This window comes from Pleuronectes platessa, chromosome 8 (assembly GCF_947347685.1).
Source record: "Pleuronectes platessa chromosome 8, fPlePla1.1, whole genome shotgun sequence".
Taxonomy (NCBI): domain Eukaryota; kingdom Metazoa; phylum Chordata; class Actinopteri; order Pleuronectiformes; family Pleuronectidae; genus Pleuronectes; species Pleuronectes platessa.
The window spans coordinates 6937599-6959412 of record NC_070633.1 but is presented as its reverse complement, the minus strand read 5'-3'; the positions used below and the strand labels follow the sequence as shown (position 1 = coordinate 6959412).

At 40.7% G+C, this 21814-nt stretch overlaps 34 non-coding genes across 34 annotated transcripts; all 34 read right to left on the bottom strand.

Annotated features, from left to right (window-relative positions):
- Positions 1-75: 75 nt before the first annotated feature.
- trnan-guu (transfer RNA asparagine (anticodon GUU)) lies at positions 76-149 on the bottom strand. The gene has a single exon. It is a non-coding gene; the product is annotated as a tRNA-Asn (tRNA).
- Positions 150-913: 764 nt separating this feature from the next.
- On the bottom strand, positions 914-987 carry trnan-guu (transfer RNA asparagine (anticodon GUU)). The gene has a single exon. It is a non-coding gene; the product is annotated as a tRNA-Asn (tRNA).
- Positions 988-1333: 346 nt separating this feature from the next.
- Positions 1334-1407, bottom strand: trnan-guu (transfer RNA asparagine (anticodon GUU)). Its single transcript has one exon. It is a non-coding gene; the product is annotated as a tRNA-Asn (tRNA).
- A 345-nt stretch (positions 1408-1752) lies between these two features.
- On the bottom strand, positions 1753-1826 carry trnan-guu (transfer RNA asparagine (anticodon GUU)). The gene has a single exon. It is a non-coding gene; the product is annotated as a tRNA-Asn (tRNA).
- Positions 1827-2590: 764 nt separating this feature from the next.
- trnan-guu (transfer RNA asparagine (anticodon GUU)) lies at positions 2591-2664 on the bottom strand. The gene has a single exon. It is a non-coding gene; the product is annotated as a tRNA-Asn (tRNA).
- Positions 2665-3010: 346 nt separating this feature from the next.
- Positions 3011-3084, bottom strand: trnan-guu (transfer RNA asparagine (anticodon GUU)). Its single transcript has one exon. It is a non-coding gene; the product is annotated as a tRNA-Asn (tRNA).
- A 764-nt stretch (positions 3085-3848) lies between these two features.
- trnan-guu (transfer RNA asparagine (anticodon GUU)) lies at positions 3849-3922 on the bottom strand. The gene has a single exon. It is a non-coding gene; the product is annotated as a tRNA-Asn (tRNA).
- Positions 3923-4268: 346 nt separating this feature from the next.
- Positions 4269-4342, bottom strand: trnan-guu (transfer RNA asparagine (anticodon GUU)). The gene has a single exon. It is a non-coding gene; the product is annotated as a tRNA-Asn (tRNA).
- A 315-nt stretch (positions 4343-4657) lies between these two features.
- On the bottom strand, positions 4658-4731 carry trnan-guu (transfer RNA asparagine (anticodon GUU)). The gene has a single exon. It is a non-coding gene; the product is annotated as a tRNA-Asn (tRNA).
- Positions 4732-5916: 1185 nt separating this feature from the next.
- Positions 5917-5990, bottom strand: trnan-guu (transfer RNA asparagine (anticodon GUU)). The gene has a single exon. It is a non-coding gene; the product is annotated as a tRNA-Asn (tRNA).
- A 345-nt stretch (positions 5991-6335) lies between these two features.
- Positions 6336-6409, bottom strand: trnan-guu (transfer RNA asparagine (anticodon GUU)). Its single transcript has one exon. It is a non-coding gene; the product is annotated as a tRNA-Asn (tRNA).
- Positions 6410-6725: 316 nt separating this feature from the next.
- Positions 6726-6799, bottom strand: trnan-guu (transfer RNA asparagine (anticodon GUU)). The gene has a single exon. It is a non-coding gene; the product is annotated as a tRNA-Asn (tRNA).
- Positions 6800-7985: 1186 nt separating this feature from the next.
- trnan-guu (transfer RNA asparagine (anticodon GUU)) lies at positions 7986-8059 on the bottom strand. The gene has a single exon. It is a non-coding gene; the product is annotated as a tRNA-Asn (tRNA).
- Positions 8060-8404: 345 nt separating this feature from the next.
- trnan-guu (transfer RNA asparagine (anticodon GUU)) lies at positions 8405-8478 on the bottom strand. The gene has a single exon. It is a non-coding gene; the product is annotated as a tRNA-Asn (tRNA).
- A 345-nt stretch (positions 8479-8823) lies between these two features.
- Positions 8824-8897, bottom strand: trnan-guu (transfer RNA asparagine (anticodon GUU)). Its single transcript has one exon. It is a non-coding gene; the product is annotated as a tRNA-Asn (tRNA).
- A 346-nt stretch (positions 8898-9243) lies between these two features.
- Positions 9244-9317, bottom strand: trnan-guu (transfer RNA asparagine (anticodon GUU)). Its single transcript has one exon. It is a non-coding gene; the product is annotated as a tRNA-Asn (tRNA).
- Positions 9318-9633: 316 nt separating this feature from the next.
- Positions 9634-9707, bottom strand: trnan-guu (transfer RNA asparagine (anticodon GUU)). Its single transcript has one exon. It is a non-coding gene; the product is annotated as a tRNA-Asn (tRNA).
- Positions 9708-11312: 1605 nt separating this feature from the next.
- trnan-guu (transfer RNA asparagine (anticodon GUU)) lies at positions 11313-11386 on the bottom strand. Its single transcript has one exon. It is a non-coding gene; the product is annotated as a tRNA-Asn (tRNA).
- Positions 11387-11731: 345 nt separating this feature from the next.
- Positions 11732-11805, bottom strand: trnan-guu (transfer RNA asparagine (anticodon GUU)). The gene has a single exon. It is a non-coding gene; the product is annotated as a tRNA-Asn (tRNA).
- Positions 11806-12151: 346 nt separating this feature from the next.
- trnan-guu (transfer RNA asparagine (anticodon GUU)) lies at positions 12152-12225 on the bottom strand. Its single transcript has one exon. It is a non-coding gene; the product is annotated as a tRNA-Asn (tRNA).
- Positions 12226-12541: 316 nt separating this feature from the next.
- On the bottom strand, positions 12542-12615 carry trnan-guu (transfer RNA asparagine (anticodon GUU)). Its single transcript has one exon. It is a non-coding gene; the product is annotated as a tRNA-Asn (tRNA).
- A 1186-nt stretch (positions 12616-13801) lies between these two features.
- On the bottom strand, positions 13802-13875 carry trnan-guu (transfer RNA asparagine (anticodon GUU)). The gene has a single exon. It is a non-coding gene; the product is annotated as a tRNA-Asn (tRNA).
- Positions 13876-15059: 1184 nt separating this feature from the next.
- On the bottom strand, positions 15060-15133 carry trnan-guu (transfer RNA asparagine (anticodon GUU)). The gene has a single exon. It is a non-coding gene; the product is annotated as a tRNA-Asn (tRNA).
- Positions 15134-15478: 345 nt separating this feature from the next.
- trnan-guu (transfer RNA asparagine (anticodon GUU)) lies at positions 15479-15552 on the bottom strand. Its single transcript has one exon. It is a non-coding gene; the product is annotated as a tRNA-Asn (tRNA).
- A 346-nt stretch (positions 15553-15898) lies between these two features.
- trnan-guu (transfer RNA asparagine (anticodon GUU)) lies at positions 15899-15972 on the bottom strand. Its single transcript has one exon. It is a non-coding gene; the product is annotated as a tRNA-Asn (tRNA).
- A 316-nt stretch (positions 15973-16288) lies between these two features.
- On the bottom strand, positions 16289-16362 carry trnan-guu (transfer RNA asparagine (anticodon GUU)). Its single transcript has one exon. It is a non-coding gene; the product is annotated as a tRNA-Asn (tRNA).
- Positions 16363-17548: 1186 nt separating this feature from the next.
- On the bottom strand, positions 17549-17622 carry trnan-guu (transfer RNA asparagine (anticodon GUU)). Its single transcript has one exon. It is a non-coding gene; the product is annotated as a tRNA-Asn (tRNA).
- A 345-nt stretch (positions 17623-17967) lies between these two features.
- On the bottom strand, positions 17968-18041 carry trnan-guu (transfer RNA asparagine (anticodon GUU)). The gene has a single exon. It is a non-coding gene; the product is annotated as a tRNA-Asn (tRNA).
- Positions 18042-18805: 764 nt separating this feature from the next.
- On the bottom strand, positions 18806-18879 carry trnan-guu (transfer RNA asparagine (anticodon GUU)). Its single transcript has one exon. It is a non-coding gene; the product is annotated as a tRNA-Asn (tRNA).
- A 346-nt stretch (positions 18880-19225) lies between these two features.
- trnan-guu (transfer RNA asparagine (anticodon GUU)) lies at positions 19226-19299 on the bottom strand. Its single transcript has one exon. It is a non-coding gene; the product is annotated as a tRNA-Asn (tRNA).
- Positions 19300-19644: 345 nt separating this feature from the next.
- Positions 19645-19718, bottom strand: trnan-guu (transfer RNA asparagine (anticodon GUU)). The gene has a single exon. It is a non-coding gene; the product is annotated as a tRNA-Asn (tRNA).
- Positions 19719-20482: 764 nt separating this feature from the next.
- trnan-guu (transfer RNA asparagine (anticodon GUU)) lies at positions 20483-20556 on the bottom strand. Its single transcript has one exon. It is a non-coding gene; the product is annotated as a tRNA-Asn (tRNA).
- Positions 20557-20902: 346 nt separating this feature from the next.
- Positions 20903-20976, bottom strand: trnan-guu (transfer RNA asparagine (anticodon GUU)). Its single transcript has one exon. It is a non-coding gene; the product is annotated as a tRNA-Asn (tRNA).
- Positions 20977-21740: 764 nt separating this feature from the next.
- On the bottom strand, positions 21741-21814 carry trnan-guu (transfer RNA asparagine (anticodon GUU)). Its single transcript has one exon. It is a non-coding gene; the product is annotated as a tRNA-Asn (tRNA).

Sequence of the window (21814 nt, the reverse complement as noted above, 5' to 3'; positions counted from 1 at the left end):
TTCCAACCCTTCCCTATGTTTACAGAAAGAAGATTGGTTTTCACGATCAAACTACCTATTTCATAAAAGAACACACGTCCCTGGGTGGGCTTGAACCACCAACCTTTCGGTTAACAGCCGAACGCGCTAACCAATTGCGCCACAGAGACTCGCTTCCTTTGATCTGAAAGGGGAGTGGCCTAGGCAGCTCGCCCATTTATATGGATTTGTTTCATCTCATATTGCATATATCATTCACAAATAAAGCTTGTCAATGCAGAGGGCTCTTAATGTCTCCAGGTGGATTTTTCTTGACTAAATATTGATAACTCAAGAGTTGTTGAAGGACTAAGCGGACAAATTGGGTCTTATTTAAGGAATAGGTGTATAAATCTGCTTATTTTGTTGCCTGCTTGTTCTTTGACTTTCATCATACGGTTTTCCAACCCTTCCCTATGTTCACAGAAAGAAGATTGGTTTTCACGATCAAACTACCTATTTCATAAAAGAACACACGTCCCTGGGTGGGCTTGAACCACAAACCTTTCGGTTAACAGCCGAACGCGCTAACCAATTGCGCCACAGAGACTCGCTTCCTTTGATCTGAAAGGGGAGTGGCCTAGGCAGCTCGCCCATTTATATGGATTTGTTTCATCTCATATTGCATATATCATTCACAAATAAAGCTTGTCAATGCAGAGGGCTCTTAATGTCTCCAGGTGGATTTTTCTTGACTAAATATTGATAACTCAAGAGTTGTTGAAGGACTAAGCGGACAAATTGGGTCTTATTTAAGGAATAGGTGTATAAATCTGCTTATTTTGTTGCCTGCTTGTTCTTTGACTTTCATCATACGGTTTTCCAACCCTTCCCTATGTTCACAGAAAGAAGATTGGTTTTCACGATCAAACTACCTATTTCATAAAAGAACACACGTCCCTGGGTGGGCTTGAACCACCAACCTTTCGGTTAACAGCCGAACGCGCTAACCAATTGCGCCACAGAGACCGGCTTCCTTTGATCTGAAAGGGGAGTGGCCTAGGAGAGCTCGTCCATTAAAATGAATTTGTGTGAATTCATTTTGCATATTTAATTTACAAATAAAGCTTGTCAATGCAGAGGGCTCTTAATGTCTCCAGGTGGATTTTTCTTGACTAAATATAGATAACTCAAGAGTTGTTGAAGGACTAAGTGGACTAATTGGGTCTTATTTAAGGAATCGGTGTATAAATCTGCTTATTTTGTTGCCTGCTTGTTCTGTGACTTTCATCATACGGTTTTCCAACCCTTCCCTATATTCACAGAAAGAAGATTGGTTTTCACGATCAAACTACCTATTTCATAAAAGTACACACGTCCCTGGGTGGGCTTGAACCACCATCCTTTCGGTTAACAGCCGAACGCGCTAACCAATTGCGCCACAGAGACTCGCTTCCTTTGATCTGAAAGGGGAGTGGCCTAGGCAGCTCGCCCATTTATATGGATTTGTTTCATCTCATATTGCATATATCATTCACAAATAAAGCTTGTCAATGCAGAGGGCTCTTAATGTCTCCAGGTGGATTTTTCTTGACTAAATATTGATAACTCAAGAGTTGTTGAAGGACTAAGCGGACAAATTGGGTCTTATTTAAGGAATAGGTGTATAAATCTGCTTATTTTGTTGCCTGCTTGTTCTTTGACTTTCATCATACGGTTTTCCAACCCTTCCCTATGTTTACAGAAAGAAGATTGGTTTTCACGATCAAACTACCTATTTCATAAAAGAACACACGTCCCTGGGTGGGCTTGAACCACCAACCTTTCGGTTAACAGCCGAACGCGCTAACCAATTGCGCCACAGAGACTCGCTTCCTTTGATCTGAAAGGGGAGTGGCCTAGGCAGCTCGCCCATTTATATGGATTTGTTTCATCTCATATTGCATATATCATTCACAAATAAAGCTTGTCAATGCAGAGGGCTCTTAATGTCTCCAGGTGGATTTTTCTTGACTAAATATTGATAACTCAAGAGTTGTTGAAGGACTAAGCGGACAAATTGGGTCTTATTTAAGGAATAGGTGTATAAATCTGCTTATTTTGTTGCCTGCTTGTTCTTTGACTTTCATCATACGGTTTTCCAACCCTTCCCTATGTTCACAGAAAGAAGATTGGTTTTCACGATCAAACTACCTATTTCATAAAAGAACACACGTCCCTGGGTGGGCTTGAACCACAAACCTTTCGGTTAACAGCCGAACGCGCTAACCAATTGCGCCACAGAGACTCGCTTCCTTTGATCTGAAAGGGGAGTGGCCTAGGCAGCTCGCCCATTTATATGGATTTGTTTCATCTCATATTGCATATATCATTCACAAATAAAGCTTGTCAATGCAGAGGGCTCTTAATGTCTCCAGGTGGATTTTTCTTGACTAAATATTGATAACTCAAGAGTTGTTGAAGGACTAAGCGGACAAATTGGGTCTTATTTAAGGAATAGGTGTATAAATCTGCTTATTTTGTTGCCTGCTTGTTCTTTGACTTTCATCATACGGTTTTCCAACCCTTCCCTATGTTCACAGAAAGAAGATTGGTTTTCACGATCAAACTACCTATTTCATAAAAGAACACACGTCCCTGGGTGGGCTTGAACCACCAACCTTTCGGTTAACAGCCGAACGCGCTAACCAATTGCGCCACAGAGACCGGCTTCCTTTGATCTGAAAGGGGAGTGGCCTAGGAGAGCTCGTCCATTAAAATGAATTTGTGTGAATTCATTTTGCATATTTAATTTACAAATAAAGCTTGTCAATGCAGAGGGCTCTTAATGTCTCCAGGTGGATTTTTCTTGACTAAATATAGATAACTCAAGAGTTGTTGAAGGACTAAGTGGACTAATTGGGTCTTATTTAAGGAATCGGTGTATAAATCTGCTTATTTTGTTGCCTGCTTGTTCTGTGACTTTCATCATACGGTTTTCCAACCCTTCCCTATATTCACAGAAAGAAGATTGGTTTTCACGATCAAACTACCTATTTCATAAAAGTACACACGTCCCTGGGTGGGCTTGAACCACCATCCTTTCGGTTAACAGCCGAACGCGCTAACCAATTGCGCCACAGAGACTCGCTTCCTTTGATCTGAAAGGGGAGTGGCCTAGGCAGCTCGCCCATTTATATGGATTTGTTTCATCTCATATTGCATATATCATTCACAAATAAAGCTTGTCAATGCAGAGGGCTCTTAATGTCTCCAGGTGGATTTTTCTTGACTAAATATTGATAACTCAAGAGTTGTTGAAGGACTAAGCGGACAAATTGGGTCTTATTTAAGGAATAGGTGTATAAATCTGCTTATTTTGTTGCCTGCTTGTTCTTTGACTTTCATCATACGGTTTTCCAACCCTTCCCTATGTTCACAGAAAGAAGATTGGTTTTCACGATCAAACTACCTATTTCATAAAAGAACACACGTCCCTGGGTGGGCTTGAACCACCAACCTTTCGGTTAACAGCCTAACGCGCTAACCAATTGCGCCACAGAGACTCGCTTCCTTTGATCTGAAAGGGGAGTGGCCTAGGCAGCTCGCCCATTTATATGGATTTGTTTCATCTCATATTGCATATATCATTCACAAATAAAGCTTGTCAATGCAGAGGGCTCTTAATGTCTCCAGGTGGATTTTTCTTGACTAAATATTGATAACTCAAGAGTTGTTGAAGGACTAAGCGGACAAATTGGGTCTTATTTAAGGAATAGGTGTATAAATCTGCTTATTTTGTTGCCTGCTTGTTCTTTGACTTTCATCATACGGTTTTCCAACCCTTCCCTATGTTCACAGAAAGAAGATTGGTTTTCACGATCAAACTACCTATTTCATAAAAGAACACACGTCCCTGGGTGGGCTTGAACCACCAACCTTTCGGTTAACAGCCGAACGCGCTAACCAATTGCGCCACAGAGACCGGCTTCCTTTGATCTGAAAGGGGAGTGGCCCAGGAGAGCTCGTGCATTAAAATGAATTTGTGTGAATTCATTTTGCATATTTAATTTACAAATAAAGCTTGTCAATGCAGAGGGCTCTTAATGTCTCCAGGTGGATTTTTCTTGACTAAATATTGATAACTCAAGAGTTGTTGAAGGACTAAGCGGACAAATTGGGTCTTATTTAAGGAATAGGTGTATAAATCTGCTTATTTTGTTGCCTGCTTGTTCTTTGACTTTCATCATACGGTTTTCCAACCCTTCCCTATGTTCACAGAGAGAAGATTGGTTTTCACGATCAAACTACCTATTTCATAAAAGAACACACGTCCCTGGGTGGGCTTGAACCACCAACCTTTCGGTTAACAGCCGAACGCGCTAACCAATTGCGCCACAGAGACTCGCTTCGTTGTTATGAAAGGAGAGTGGCCTAGGCAGCTCGCCCATTGATAAGGATTTGTTTGATCTCATATTGCATATATCATTCACAAATAAAGCTTGTCAATACAGAGGGTTCTTAATGTGTCCATCTGGATTTTGTTTTAACTATATATAGATGACTCTAGACTTGTTGAAGGAAAAGGTTTATAATGCTGTCCATTGTATTGAATTCCTTGTTCTGTGACTTTCATCATACGGTTTTCCAACCCTTCCCTATGTTCACAGAAAGAAGATTGGTTTTCACGATCAAACTACCTATTTCATAAAAGAACACACGTCCCTGGATGGGCTTGAACCACCAACCTTTCGGTTAACAGCCGAACGCGCTAACCAATTGCGCCACAGAGACCGGCTTCCTTTGATCTGAAAGGGGAGTGGCATAGGAGAGCTCGTCCATTAAAATGAATTTGTGTGAATTCATTTTGCATATTTAATTTACAAATAAAGCTTGTCAATGCAGAGGGCTCTTAATGTCTCCAGGTGGATTTTTCTTGACTAAATATAGATATCTCAAGAGTTGTTGAAGGACTAAGCAGACTAATTGGGTCTTATTTAAGGAATCGGTGTATAAATCTGCTTATTTTGTTGCCTGCTTGTTCTGTGAATTTCATCATACGGTTTTCCAACCTTTCCCTCTGTTCACAGAAAGAAGATTGGTTTTCACGATCAAACTACCTATTTCATAAAAGTACACAGGTCCCTTGGTGGGCTTGAACCACCATCCTTTCGGTTAACAGCCGAACGCGCTAACCAATTGCGCCACAGAGACCAGGCTTCCTTTGTTATGAAAGGAGAGTGGCCTAGGCAGCTCGCCCATTTATATGGATTTGTTTCATCTCATATTGCATATATCATTCACAAATAAAGCTTGTCAATGCAGAGGGCTCTTAATGTCTCCAGGTGGATTTTTCTTGACTAAATATTGATAACTCAAGAGTTGTTGAAGGACTAAGCGGACAAATTGGGTCTTATTTAAGGAATAGGTGTATAAATCTGCTTATTTTGTTGCCTGCTTGTTCTTTGACTTTCATCATACGGTTTTCCAACCCTTCCCTATGTTCACAGAAAGAAGATTGGTTTTCACGATCAAACTACCTATTTCATAAAAGAACACACGTCCCTGGGTGGGCTTGAACCACAAACCTTTCGGTTAACAGCCGAACGCGCTAACCAATTGCGCCACAGAGACTCGCTTCCTTTGATCTGAAAGGGGAGTGGCCTAGGCAGCTCGCCCATTTATATGGATTTGTTTCATCTCATATTGCATATATCATTCACAAATAAAGCTTGTCAATGCAGAGGGCTCTTAATGTCTCCAGGTGGATTTTTCTTGACTAAATATTGATAACTCAAGAGTTGTTGAAGGACTAAGCGGACAAATTGGGTCTTATTTAAGGAATAGGTGTATAAATCTGCTTATTTTGTTGCCTGCTTGTTCTTTGACTTTCATCATACGGTTTTCCAACCCTTCCCTATGTTCACAGAAAGAAGATTGGTTTTCACGATCAAACTACCTATTTCATAAAAGAACACACGTCCCTGGGTGGGCTTGAACCACCAACCTTTCGGTTAACAGCCGAACGCGCTAACCAATTGCGCCACAGAGACTCATTTCCTTTGATCTGAAAGGGGAGTGGCCTAGGCAGCTCGCCCATTTATATGGATTTGTTTCATCTCATATTGCATATATCATTCACAAATAAAGCTTGTCAATGCAGAGGGCTCTTAATGTCTCCAGGTGGATTTTTCTTGACTAAATATTGATAACTCAAGAGTTGTTGAAGGACTAAGCGGACAAATTGGGTCTTATTTAAGGAATAGGTGTATAAATCTGCTTATTTTGTTGCCTGCTTGTTCTGTGACTTTCATCATACGGTTTTCCAACCCTTCCCAATGTTCACAGAAAGAAGATTGGCTTTCACGATCAAACTACCTATTTCATAAAAGTACACACGTCCCTGGGTGGGCTTGAACCACCATCCTTTCGGTTAACAGCCGAACGCGCTAACCGATTGCGCCACAGAGACTCGCTTCCTTTCTTATGAAAGGAGAGTGGCATACGCAGCTCGCCCATTGATAAGGATTTGTTTGATCTCATATTGCATATATCATTCACAAATAAAGCTTGTCAATACAGAGGGTTCTTAATTTGTCCATCTGGATTTTGTTTTAACTATATATAGATGACTCAAGACTTGTTGAAGGAAAAGGTTTATAATGCTGTCTATTGTATTGAATTCCTTGTTCTGTGACTTTCATCATACGGTTTTCCAACCCTTCCCTATGTTCACAGAAAGAAGATTGGTTTTCACGATCAAACTACCTATTTCATAAAAGAACACACGTCCCTGGATGGGCTTGAACCACCAACCTTTCGGTTAACAGCCGAACGCGCTAACCAATTGCGCCACAGAGACCGGCTTCCTTTGATCTGAAAGGGGAGTGGCATAGGAGAGCTCGTCCATTAAAATGAATTTGTGTGAATTCATTTTGCATATTTAATTTACAAATAAAGCTTGTCAATGCAGAGGGCTCTTAATGTCTCCAGGTGGATTTTTCTTGACTAAATATAGATATCTCAAGAGTTGTTGAAGGACTAAGCAGACTAATTGGGTCTTATTTAAGGAATCGGTGTATAAATCTGCTTATTTTGTTGCCTGCTTGTTCTGTGAATTTCATCATACGGTTTTCCAACCTTTCCCTCTGTTCACAGAAAGAAGATTGGTTTTCACGATCAAACTACCTATTTCATAAAAGTACACAGGTCCCTTGGTGGGCTTGAACCACCATCCTTTCGGTTAACAGCCGAACGCGCTAACCAATTGCGCCACAGAGACCAGGATTCCTTTGTTATGAAAGGAGAGTGGCCTAGGCAGCTCGCCCATTTATATGGATTTGTTTCATCTCATATTGCATATATCATTCACAAATAAAGCTTGTCAATGCAGAGGGCTCTTAATGTCTCCAGGTGGATTTTTCTTGACTAAATATTGATAACTCAAGAGTTGTTGAAGGACTAAGCGGACAAATTGGGTCTTATTTAAGGAATAGGTGTATAAATCTGCTTATTTTGTTGCCTGCTTGTTCTTTGACTTTCATCATACGGTTTTCCAACCCTTCCCTATGTTCACAGAAAGAAGATTGGTTTTCACGATCAAACTACCTATTTCATAAAAGAACACACGTCCCTGGGTGGGCTTGAACCACCAACCTTTCGGTTAACAGCCGAACGCCCTAACCAATTGCGCCACAGAGACCGGCTTCCTTTGATCTGAAAGGGGAGTGGCCTAGGAGAGCTCGTCCATTAAAATGAATTTGTGTGAATTCATTTTGCATATTTAATTTACAAATAAAGCTTGTCAATGCAGAGGGCTCTTAATGTCTCCAGGTGGATTTTTCTTGACTAAATATAGATAACTCAAGAGTTGTTGAAGGACTAAGTGGACTAATTGGGTCTTATTTAAGGAATCGGTGTATAAATCTGCTTATTTTGTTGCCTGCTTGTTCTGTGACTTTCATCATACGATTTTCCAACCCTTCCCTATATTCACAGAAAGAAGATTGGTTTTCACGATCAAACTACCTATTTCATAAAAGTACACACGTCCCTGGGTGGGCTTGAACCACCATCCTTTCGGTTAACAGCCGAACGCGCTAACCAATTGCGCCACAGAGACTCGCTTCCTTTGATCTGAAAGGGGAGTGGCCTAGGCAGCTCGCCCATTTATATGGATTTGTTTCATCTCATATTGCATATATCATTCACAAATAAAGCTTGTCAATGCAGAGGGCTCTTAATGTCTCCAGGTGGATTTTTCTTGACTAAATATTGATAACTCAAGAGTTGTTGAAGGACTAAGCGGACAAATTGGGTCTTATTTAAGGAATAGGTGTATAAATCTGCTTATTTTGTTGCCTGCTTGTTCTTTGACTTTCATCATACGGTTTTCCAACCCTTCCCTATGTTTACAGAAAGAAGATTGGTTTTCACGATCAAACTACCTATTTCATAAAAGAACACACGTCCCTGGGTGGGCTTGAACCACCAACCTTTCGGTTAACAGCCGAACGCGCTAACCAATTGCGCCACAGAGACTCGCTTCCTTTGATCTGAAAGGGGAGTGGCCTAGGCAGCTCGCCCATTTATATGGATTTGTTTCATCTCATATTGCATATATCATTCACAAATAAAGCTTGTCAATGCAGAGGGCTCTTAATGTCTCCAGGTGGATTTTTCTTGACTAAATATTGATAACTCAAGAGTTGTTGAAGGACTAAGCGGACAAATTGGGTCTTATTTAAGGAATAGGTGTATAAATCTGCTTATTTTGTTGCCTGCTTGTTCTTTGACTTTCATCATACGGTTTTCCAACCCTTCCCTATGTTCACAGAAAGAAGATTGGTTTTCACGATCAAACTACCTATTTCATAAAAGAACACACGTCCCTGGGTGGGCTTGAACCACCATCCTTTCGGTTAACAGCCGAACGCGCTAACCAATTGCGCCACAGAGACCGGCTTCTTTTGATATGAAAGGGGAGCGGCCTAGGAGAGCTCGTCCATTAAAATGAATTTGTGTGAATTCATTTTGCATATTTAATTTACAAATAAAGCTTGTCAATGCAGAGGGCTCTTAATGTCTCCATGTGGATTTTTCTTGACTAAATATTGATAACTCAAGAGTTGTTGAAGGACTAAGCGGACAAATTGGGTCTTATTTAAGGAATAGGTGTATAAATCTGCTTATTTTGTTGCCTGCTTGTTCTGTGACTTTCATCATACGGTTTTCCAACCCTTCCCAATGTTCACAGAAAGAAGATTGGCTTTCACGATCAAACTACCTATTTCATAAAAGTACACATGTCCCTGGGTGGGCTTGAACCACCATCCTTTCGGTTAACAGCCGAACGCGCTAACCGATTGCGCCACAGAGACTCGCTTCCTTTCTTATGAAAGGAGAGTGGCATACGCAGCTCGCCCATTGATAAGGATTTGTTTGATCTCATATTGCATATATCATTCACAAATAAAGCTTGTCAATACAGAGGGTTCTTAATTTGTCCATCTGGATTTTGTTTTAACTATATATAGATGACTCAAGACTTGTTGAAGGAAAAGGTTTATAATGCTGTCTATTGTATTGAATTCCTTGTTCTGTGACTTTCATCATACGGTTTTCCAACCCTTCCCTATGTTCACAGAAAGAAGATTGGTTTTCACGATCAAACTACCTATTTCATAAAAGAACACACGTCCCTGGATGGGCTTGAACCACCAACCTTTCGGTTAACAGCCGAACGCGCTAACCAATTGCGCCACAGAGACCGGCTTCCTTTGATCTGAAAGGGGAGTGGCATAGGAGAGCTCGTCCATTAAAATGAATTTGTGTGAATTCATTTTGCATATTTAATTTACAAATAAAGCTTGTCAATGCAGAGGGCTCTTAATGTCTCCAGGTGGATTTTTCTTGACTAAATATAGATATCTCAAGAGTTGTTGAAGGACTAAGCAGACTAATTGGGTCTTATTTAAGGAATCGGTGTATAAATCTGCTTATTTTGTTGCCTGCTTGTTCTGTGAATTTCATCATACGGTTTTCCAACCTTTCCCTCTGTTCACAGAAAGAAGATTGGTTTTCACGATCAAACTACCTATTTCATAAAAGTACACAGGTCCCTTGGTGGGCTTGAACCACCATCCTTTCGGTTAACAGCCGAACGCGCTAACCAATTGCGCCACAGAGACCAGGCTTCCTTTGTTATGAAAGGAGAGTGGCCTAGGCAGCTCGCCCATTTATATGGATTTGTTTCATCTCATATTGCATATATCATTCACAAATAAAGCTTGTCAATGCAGAGGGCTCTTAATGTCTCCAGGTGGATTTTTCTTGACTAAATATTGATAACTCAAGAGTTGTTGAAGGACTAAGCGGACAAATTGGGTCTTATTTAAGGAATAGGTGTATAAATCTGCTTATTTTGTTGCCTGCTTGTTCTTTGACTTTCATCATACGGTTTTCCAACCCTTCCCTATGTTCACAGAAAGAAGATTGGTTTTCACGATCAAACTACCTATTTCATAAAAGAACACACGTCCCTGGGTGGGCTTGAACCACCAACCTTTCGGTTAACAGCCGAACGCCCTAACCAATTGCGCCACAGAGACCGGCTTCCTTTGATCTGAAAGGGGAGTGGCCTAGGAGAGCTCGTCCATTAAAATGAATTTGTGTGAATTCATTTTGCATATTTAATTTACAAATAAAGCTTGTCAATGCAGAGGGCTCTTAATGTCTCCAGGTGGATTTTTCTTGACTAAATATAGATAACTCAAGAGTTGTTGAAGGACTAAGTGGACTAATTGGGTCTTATTTAAGGAATCGGTGTATAAATCTGCTTATTTTGTTGCCTGCTTGTTCTGTGAATTTCATCATACGGTTTTCCAACCTTTCCCTCTGTTCACAGAAAGAAGATTGGTTTTCACGATCAAACTACCTATTTCATAAAAGTACACAGGTCCCTTGGTGGGCTTGAACCACCATCCTTTCGGTTAACAGCCGAACGCGCTAACCAATTGCGCCACAGAGACTCGCTTCCTTTGATCTGAAAGGGGAGTGGCCTAGGCAGCTCGCCCATTTATATGGATTTGTTTCATCTCATATTGCATATATCATTCACAAATAAAGCTTGTCAATGCAGAGGGCTCTTAATGTCTCCAGGTGGATTTTTCTTGACTAAATATTGATAACTCAAGAGTTGTTGAAGGACTAAGCGGACAAATTGGGTCTTATTTAAGGAATAGGTGTATAAATCTGCTTATTTTGTTGCCTGCTTGTTCTTTGACTTTCATCATACGGTTTTCCAACCCTTCCCTATGTTTACAGAAAGAAGATTGGTTTTCACGATCAAACTACCTATTTCATAAAAGAACACACGTCCCTGGGTGGGCTTGAACCACCAACCTTTCGGTTAACAGCCGAACGCGCTAACCAATTGCGCCACAGAGACTCGCTTCCTTTGATCTGAAAGGGGAGTGGCCTAGGCAGCTCGCCCATTTATATGGATTTGTTTCATCTCATATTGCATATATCATTCACAAATAAAGCTTGTCAATGCAGAGGGCTCTTAATGTCTCCAGGTGGATTTTTCTTGACTAAATATTGATAACTCAAGAGTTGTTGAAGGACTAAGCGGACAAATTGGGTCTTATTTAAGGAATAGGTGTATAAATCTGCTTATTTTGTTGCCTGCTTGTTCTTTGACTTTCATCATACGGTTTTCCAACCCTTCCCTATGTTCACAGAAAGAAGATTGGTTTTCACGATCAAACTACCTATTTCATAAAAGAACACACGTCCCTGGGTGGGCTTGAACCACCATCCTTTCGGTTAACAGCCGAACGCGCTAACCAATTGCGCCACAGAGACCGGCTTCTTTTGATATGAAAGGGGAGCGGCCTAGGAGAGCTCGTCCATTAAAATGAATTTGTGTGAATTAATTTTGCATATTTAATTTACAAATAAAGCTTGTCAATGCAGAGGGCTCTTAATGTCTCCATGTGGATTTTTCTTGACTAAATATTGATAACTCAAGAGTTGTTGAAGGACTAAGCGGACAAATTGGGTCTTATTTAAGGAATAGGTGTATAAATCTGCTTATTTTGTTGCCTGCTTGTTCTGTGACTTTCATCATACGGTTTTCCAACCCTTCCCAATGTTCACAGAAAGAAGATTGGCTTTCACGATCAAACTACCTATTTCATAAAAGTACACACGTCCCTGGGTGGGCTTGAACCACCATCCTTTCGGTTAACAGCCGAACGCGCTAACCGATTGCGCCACAGAGACTCGCTTCCTTTCTTATGAAAGGAGAGTGGCATACGCAGCTCGCCCATTGATAAGGATTTGTTTGATCTCATATTGCATATATCATTCACAAATAAAGCTTGTCAATACAGAGGGTTCTTAATTTGTCCATCTGGATTTTGTTTTAACTATATATAGATGACTCAAGACTTGTTGAAGGAAAAGGTTTATAATGCTGTCTATTGTATTGAATTCCTTGTTCTGTGACTTTCATCATACGGTTTTCCAACCCTTCCCTATGTTCACAGAAAGAAGATTGGTTTTCACGATCAAACTACCTATTTCATAAAAGAACACACGTCCCTGGATGGGCTTGAACCACCAACCTTTCGGTTAACAGCCGAACGCGCTAACCAATTGCGCCACAGAGACCGGCTTCCTTTGATCTGAAAGGGGAGTGGCATAGGAGAGCTCGTCCATTAAAATGAATTTGTGTGAATTCATTTTGCATATTTAATTTACAAATAAAGCTTGTCAATGCAGAGGGCTCTTAATGTCTCCAGGTGGATTTTTCTTGACTAAATATAGATATCTCAAGAGTTGTTGAAGGACTAAGCAGACTAATTGGGTCTTATTTAAGGAATCGGTGTATAAATCTGCTTATTTTGTTGCCTGCTTGTTCTGTGAATTTCATCATACGGTTTTCCAACCTTTCCCTCTGTTCACAGAAAGAAGATTGGTTTTCACGATCAAACTACCTATTTCATAAAAGTACACAGGTCCCTTGGTGGGCTTGAACCACCATCCTTTCGGTTAACAGCCGAACGCGCTAACCAATTGCGCCACAGAGACCAGGCTTCCTTTGTTATGAAAGGAGAGTGGCCTAGGCAGCTCGCCCATTTATATGGATTTGTTTCATCTCATATTGCATATATCATTCACAAATAAAGCTTGTCAATGCAGAGGGCTCTTAATGTCTCCAGGTGGATTTTTCTTGACTAAATATTGATAACTCAAGAGTTGTTGAAGGACTAAGCGGACAAATTGGGTCTTATTTAAGGAATAGGTGTATAAATCTGCTTATTTTGTTGCCTGCTTGTTCTTTGACTTTCATCATACGGTTTTCCAACCCTTCCCTATGTTCACAGAAAGAAGATTGGTTTTCACGATCAAACTACCTATTTCATAAAAGAACACACGTCCCTGGGTGGGCTTGAACCACCAACCTTTCGGTTAACAGCCGAACGCCCTAACCAATTGCGCCACAGAGACCGGCTTCCTTTGATCTGAAAGGGGAGTGGCCTAGGAGAGCTCGTCCATTAAAATGAATTTGTGTGAATTCATTTTGCATATTTAATTTACAAATAAAGCTTGTCAATGCAGAGGGCTCTTAATGTCTCCAGGTGGATTTTTCTTGACTAAATATAGATAACTCAAGAGTTGTTGAAGGACTAAGTGGACTAATTGGGTCTTATTTAAGGAATCGGTGTATAAATCTGCTTATTTTGTTGCCTGCTTGTTCTGTGACTTTCATCATACGATTTTCCAACCCTTCCCTATATTCACAGAAAGAAGATTGGTTTTCACGATCAAACTACCTATTTCATAAAAGTACACACGTCCCTGGGTGGGCTTGAACCACCATCCTTTCGGTTAACAGCCGAACGCGCTAACCAATTGCGCCACAGAGACTCGCTTCCTTTGATCTGAAAGGGGAGTGGCCTAGGCAGCTCGCCCATTTATATGGATTTGTTTCATCTCATATTGCATATATCATTCACAAATAAAGCTTGTCAATGCAGAGGGCTCTTAATGTCTCCAGGTGGATTTTTCTTGACTAAATATTGATAACTCAAGAGTTGTTGAAGGACTAAGCGGACAAATTGGGTCTTATTTAAGGAATAGGTGTATAAATCTGCTTATTTTGTTGCCTGCTTGTTCTTTGACTTTCATCATACGGTTTTCCAACCCTTCCCTATGTTCACAGAAAGAAGATTGGTTTTCACGATCAAACTACCTATTTCATAAAAGAACACACGTCCCTGGGTGGGCTTGAACCACCAACCTTTCGGTTAACAGCCGAACGCCCTAACCAATTGCGCCACAGAGACCGGCTTCCTTTGATCTGAAAGGGGAGTGGCCTAGGAGAGCTCGTCCATTAAAATGAATTTGTGTGAATTCATTTTGCATATTTAATTTACAAATAAAGCTTGTCAATGCAGAGGGCTCTTAATGTCTCCAGGTGGATTTTTCTTGACTAAATATAGATAACTCAAGAGTTGTTGAAGGACTAAGTGGACTAATTGGGTCTTATTTAAGGAATCGGTGTATAAATCTGCTTATTTTGTTGCCTGCTTGTTCTGTGAATTTCATCATACGGTTTTCCAACCTTTCCCTCTGTTCACAGAAAGAAGATTGGTTTTCACGATCAAACTACCTATTTCATAAAAGTACACAGGTCCCTTGGTGGGCTTGAACCACCATCCTTTCGGTTAACAGCCGAACGCGCTAACCAATTGCGCCACAGAGACTCGCTTCCTTTGATCTGAAAGGGGAGTGGCCTAGGCAGCTCGCCCATTTATATGGATTTGTTTCATCTCATATTGCATATATCATTCACAAATAAAGCTTGTCAATGCAGAGGGCTCTTAATGTCTCCAGGTGGATTTTTCTTGACTAAATATTGATAACTCAAGAGTTGTTGAAGGACTAAGCGGACAAATTGGGTCTTATTTAAGGAATAGGTGTATAAATCTGCTTATTTTGTTGCCTGCTTGTTCTTTGACTTTCATCATACGGTTTTCCAACCCTTCCCTATGTTTACAGAAAGAAGATTGGTTTTCACGATCAAACTACCTATTTCATAAAAGAACACACGTCCCTGGGTGGGCTTGAACCACCAACCTTTCGGTTAACAGCCGAACGCGCTAACCAATTGCGCCACAGAGACTCGCTTCCTTTGATCTGAAAGGGGAGTGGCCTAGGCAGCTCGCCCATTTATATGGATTTGTTTCATCTCATATTGCATATATCATTCACAAATAAAGCTTGTCAATGCAGAGGGCTCTTAATGTCTCCAGGTGGATTTTTCTTGACTAAATATTGATAACTCAAGAGTTGTTGAAGGACTAAGCGGACAAATTGGGTCTTATTTAAGGAATAGGTGTATAAATCTGCTTATTTTGTTGCCTGCTTGTTCTTTGACTTTCATCATACGGTTTTCCAACCCTTCCCTATGTTCACAGAAAGAAGATTGGTTTTCACGATCAAACTACCTATTTCATAAAAGAACACACGTCCCTGGGTGGGCTTGAACCACCATCCTTTCGGTTAACAGCCGAACGCGCTAACCAATTGCGCCACAGAGACCGGCTTCTTTTGATATGAAAGGGGAGCGGCCTAGGAGAGCTCGTCCATTAAAATGAATTTGTGTGAATTCATTTTGCATATTTAATTTACAAATAAAGCTTGTCAATGCAGAGGGCTCTTAATGTCTCCATGTGGATTTTTCTTGACTAAATATTGATAACTCAAGAGTTGTTGAAGGACTAAGCGGACAAATTGGGTCTTATTTAAGGAATAGGTGTATAAATCTGCTTATTTTGTTGCCTGCTTGTTCTGTGACTTTCATCATACGGTTTTCCAACCCTTCCCAATGTTCACAGAAAGAAGATTGGCTTTCACGATCAAACTACCTATTTCATAAAAGTACACACGTCCCTGGGTGGGCTTGAACCACCATCCTTTCGGTTAACAGCCGAACGCGCTAACCGATTGCGCCACAGAGACTCGCTTCCTTTCTTATGAAAGGAGAGTGGCATACGCAGCTCGCCCATTGATAAGGATTTGTTTGATCTCATATTGCATATATCATTCACAAATAAAGCTTGTCAATACAGAGGGTTCTTAATTTGTCCATCTGGATTTTGTTTTAACTATATATAGATGACTCAAGACTTGTTGAAGGAAAAGGTTTATAATGCTGTCTATTGTATTGAATTCCTTGTTCTGTGACTTTCATCATACGGTTTTCCAACCCTTCCCTATGTTCACAGAAAGAAGATTGGTTTTCACGATCAAACTACCTATTTCATAAAAGAACACACGTCCCTGGATGGGCTTGAACCACCAACCTTTCGGTTAACAGCCGAACGCGCTAACCAATTGCGCCACAGAGACCGGCTTCCTTTGATCTGAAAGGGGAGTGGCATAGGAGAGCTCGTCCATTAAAATGAATTTGTGTGAATTCATTTTGCATATTTAATTTACAAATAAAGCTTGTCAATGCAGAGGGCTCTTAATGTCTCCAGGTGGATTTTTCTTGACTAAATATAGATATCTCAAGAGTTGTTGAAGGACTAAGCAGACTAATTGGGTCTTATTTAAGGAATCGGTGTATAAATCTGCTTATTTTGTTGCCTGCTTGTTCTGTGAATTTCATCATACGGTTTTCCAACCTTTCCCTCTGTTCACAGAAAGAAGATTGGTTTTCACGATCAAACTACCTATTTCATAAAAGTACACAGGTCCCTTGGTGGGCTTGAACCACCATCCTTTCGGTTAACAGCCGAACGCGCTAACCAATTGCGCCACAGAGACCAGGCTTCCTTTGTTATGAAAGGAGAGTGGCCTAGGCAGCTCGCCCATTTATATGGATTTGTTTCATCTCATATTGCATATATCATTCACAAATAAAGCTTGTCAATGCAGAGGGCTCTTAATGTCTCCAGGTGGATTTTTCTTGACTAAATATTGATAACTCAAGAGTTGTTGAAGGACTAAGCGGACAAATTGGGTCTTATTTAAGGAATAGGTGTATAAATCTGCTTATTTTGTTGCCTGCTTGTTCTTTGACTTTCATCATACGGTTTTCCAACCCTTCCCTATGTTCACAGAAAGAAGATTGGTTTTCACGATCAAACTACCTATTTCATAAAAGAACACACGTCCCTGGGTGGGCTTGAACCACCAACCTTTCGGTTAACAGCCGAACGCCCTAACCAATTGCGCCACAGAGACCGGCTTCCTTTGATCTGAAAGGGGAGTGGCCTAGGAGAGCTCGTCCATTAAAATGAATTTGTGTGAATTCATTTTGCATATTTAATTTACAAATAAAGCTTGTCAATGCAGAGGGCTCTTAATGTCTCCAGGTGGATTTTTCTTGACTAAATATAGATAACTCAAGAGTTGTTGAAGGACTAAGTGGACTAATTGGGTCTTATTTAAGGAATCGGTGTATAAATCTGCTTATTTTGTTGCCTGCTTGTTCTGTGACTTTCATCATACGATTTTCCAACCCTTCCCTATATTCACAGAAAGAAGATTGGTTTTCACGATCAAACTACCTATTTCATAAAAGTACACACGTCCCTGGGTGGGCTTGAACCACCATCCTTTCGGTTAACAGCCGAACGCGCTAACCAATTGCGCCACAGAGACTCGCTTCCTTTGATCTGAAAGGGGAGTGGCCTAGGCAGCTCGCCCATTTATATGGATTTGTTTCATCTCATATTGCATATATCATTCACAAATAAAGCTTGTCAATGCAGAGGGCTCTTAATGTCTCCAGGTGGATTTTTCTTGACTAAATATTGATAACTCAAGAGTTGTTGAAGGACTAAGCGGACAAATTGGGTCTTATTTAAGGAATAGGTGTATAAATCTGCTTATTTTGTTGCCTGCTTGTTCTTTGACTTTCATCATACGGTTTTCCAACCCTTCCCTATGTTTACAGAAAGAAGATTGGTTTTCACGATCAAACTACCTATTTCATAAAACAACACACGTCCCTGGGTGGGCTTGAACCACCAACCTTTCGGTTAACAGCCGAACGCGCTAACCAATTGCGCCACAGAGACTCGCTTCCTTTGATCTGAAAGGGGAGTGGCCTAGGCAGCTCGCCCATTTATATGGATTTGTTTCATCTCATATTGCATATATCATTCACAAATAAAGCTTGTCAATGCAGAGGGCTCTTAATGTCTCCAGGTGGATTTTTCTTGACTAAATATTGATAACTCAAGAGTTGTTGAAGGACTAAGCGGACAAATTGGGTCTTATTTAAGGAATAGGTGTATAAATCTGCTTATTTTGTTGCCTGCTTGTTCTTTGACTTTCATCATACGGTTTTCCAACCCTTCCCTATGTTCACAGAAAGAAGATTGGTTTTCACGATCAAACTACCTATTTCATAAAAGAACACACGTCCCTGGGTGGGCTTGAACCACAAACCTTTCGGTTAACAGCCGAACGCGCTAACCAATTGCGCCACAGAGACTCGCTTCCTTTGATCTGAAAGGGGAGTGGCCTAGGCAGCTCGCCCATTTATATGGATTTGTTTCATCTCATATTGCATATATCATTCACAAATAAAGCTTGTCAATGCAGAGGGCTCTTAATGTCTCCAGGTGGATTTTTCTTGACTAAATATTGATAACTCAAGAGTTGTTGAAGGACTAAGCGGACAAATTGGGTCTTATTTAAGGAATAGGTGTATAAATCTGCTTATTTTGTTGCCTGCTTGTTCTTTGACTTTCATCATACGGTTTTCCAACCCTTCCCTATGTTCACAGAAAGAAGATTGGTTTTCACGATCAAACTACCTATTTCATAAAAGAACACACGTCCCTGGGTGGGCTTGAACCACCAACCTTTCGGTTAACAGCCGAACGCGCTAACCAATTGCGCCACAGAGACCGGCTTCCTTTGATCTGAAAGGGGAGTGGCCTAGGAGAGCTCGTCCATTAAAATGAATTTGTGTGAATTCATTTTGCATATTTAATTTACAAATAAAGCTTGTCAATGCAGAGGGCTCTTAATGTCTCCAGGTGGATTTTTCTTGACTAAATATAGATAACTCAAGAGTTGTTGAAGGACTAAGTGGACTAATTGGGTCTTATTTAAGGAATCGGTGTATAAATCTGCTTATTTTGTTGCCTGCTTGTTCTGTGACTTTCATCATACGATTTTCCAACCCTTCCCTATATTCACAGAAAGAAGATTGGTTTTCACGATCAAACTACCTATTTCATAAAAGTACACACGTCCCTGGGTGGGCTTGAACCACCATCCTTTCGGTTAACAGCCGAACGCGCTAACCAATTGCGCCACAGAGACTCGCTTCCTTTGATCTGAAAGGGGAGTGGCCTAGGCAGCTCGCCCATTTATATGGATTTGTTTCATCTCATATTGCATATATCATTCACAAATAAAGCTTGTCAATGCAGAGGGCTCTTAATGTCTCCAGGTGGATTTTTCTTGACTAAATATTGATAACTCAAGAGTTGTTGAAGGACTAAGCGGACAAATTGGGTCTTATTTAAGGAATAGGTGTATAAATCTGCTTATTTTGTTGCCTGCTTGTTCTTTGACTTTCATCATACGGTTTTCCAACCCTTCCCTATGTTTACAGAAAGAAGATTGGTTTTCACGATCAAACTACCTATTTCATAAAAGAACACACGTCCCTGGGTGGGCTTGAACCACCAACCTTTCGGTTAACAGCCGAACGCGCTAACCAATTGCGCCACAGAGACTCGCTTCCTTTGATCTGAAAGGGGAGTGGCCTAGGCAGCTCGCCCATTTATATGGATTTGTTTCATCTCATATTGCATATATCATTCACAAATAAAGCTTGTCAATGCAGAGGGCTCTTAATGTCTCCAGGTGGATTTTTCTTGACTAAATATTGATAACTCAAGAGTTGTTGAAGGACTAAGCGGACAAATTGGGTCTTATTTAAGGAATAGGTGTATAAATCTGCTTATTTTGTTGCCTGCTTGTTCTTTGACTTTCATCATACGGTTTTCCAACCCTTCCCTATGTTCACAGAAAGAAGATTGGTTTTCACGATCAAACTACCTATTTCATAAAAGAACACACGTCCCTGGGTGGGCTTGAACCACAAACCTTTCGGTTAACAGCCGAACGCGCTAACCAATTGCGCCACAGAGACTCGCTTCCTTTGATCTGAAAGGGGAGTGGCCTAGGCAGCTCGCCCATTTATATGGATTTGTTTCATCTCATATTGCATATATCATTCACAAATAAAGCTTGTCAATGCAGAGGGCTCTTAATGTCTCCAGGTGGATTTTTCTTGACTAAATATTGATAACTCAAGAGTTGTTGAAGGACTAAGCGGACAAATTGGGTCTTATTTAAGGAATAGGTGTATAAATCTGCTTATTTTGTTGCCTGCTTGTTCTTTGACTTTCATCATACGGTTTTCCAACCCTTCCCTATGTTCACAGAAAGAAGATTGGTTTTCACGATCAAACTACCTATTTCATAAAAGAACACACGTCCCTGGGTGGGCTTGAACCACCAACCTTTCGGTTAACAGCCGAACGCGCTAACCAATTGCGCCACAGAGACCGGCTTCCTTTGATCTGAAAGGGGAGTGGCCTAGGAGAGCTCGTCCATTAAAATGAATTTGTGTGAATTCATTTTGCATATTTAATTTACAAATAAAGCTTGTCAATGCAGAGGGCTCTTAATGTCTCCAGGTGGATTTTTCTTGACTAAATATAGATAACTCAAGAGTTGTTGAAGGACTAAGTGGACTAATTGGGTCTTATTTAAGGAATCGGTGTATAAATCTGCTTATTTTGTTGCCTGCTTGTTCTGTGACTTTCATCATACGGTTTTCCAACCCTTCCCTATATTCACAGAAAGAAGATTGGTTTTCACGATCAAACTACCTATTTCATAAAAGTACACACGTCCCTGGGTGGGCTTGAACCACCATCCTTTCGGTTAACAGCCGAACGCGCTAACCAATTGCGCCACAGAGACTCGCTTCCTTTGATCTGAAAGGGGAGTGGCCTAGGCAGCTCGCCCATTTATATGGATTTGTTTCATCTCATATTGCATATATCATTCACAAATAAAGCTTGTCAATGCAGAGGGCTCTTAATGTCTCCAGGTGGATTTTTCTTGACTAAATATTGATAACTCAAGAGTTGTTGAAGGACTAAGCGGACAAATTGGGTCTTATTTAAGGAATAGGTGTATAAATCTGCTTATTTTGTTGCCTGCTTGTTCTTTGACTTTCATCATACGGTTTTCCAACCCTTCCCTATGTTCACAGAAAGAAGATTGGTTTTCACGATCAAACTACCTATTTCATAAAAGAACACACGTCCCTGGGTGGGCTTGAACCACCAACCTTTCGGTTAACAGCCTAACGCGCTAACCAATTGCGCCACAGAGACTCGCTTCCTTTGATCTGAAAGGGGAGTGGCCTAGGCAGCTCGCCCATTTATATGGATTTGTTTCATCTCATATTGCATATATCATTCACAAATAAAGCTTGTCAATGCAGAGGGCTCTTAATGTCTCCAGGTGGATTTTTCTTGACTAAATATTGATAACTCAAGAGTTGTTGAAGGACTAAGCGGACAAATTGGGTCTTATTTAAGGAATAGGTGTATAAATCTGCTTATTTTGTTGCCTGCTTGTTCTTTGACTTTCATCATACGGTTTTCCAACCCTTCCCTATGTTCACAGAAAGAAGATTGGTTTTCACGATCAAACTACCTATTTCATAAAAGAACACACGTCCCTGGGTGGGCTTGAACCACCAACCTTTCGGTTAACAGCCGAACGCGCTAACCAATTGCGCCACAGAGAC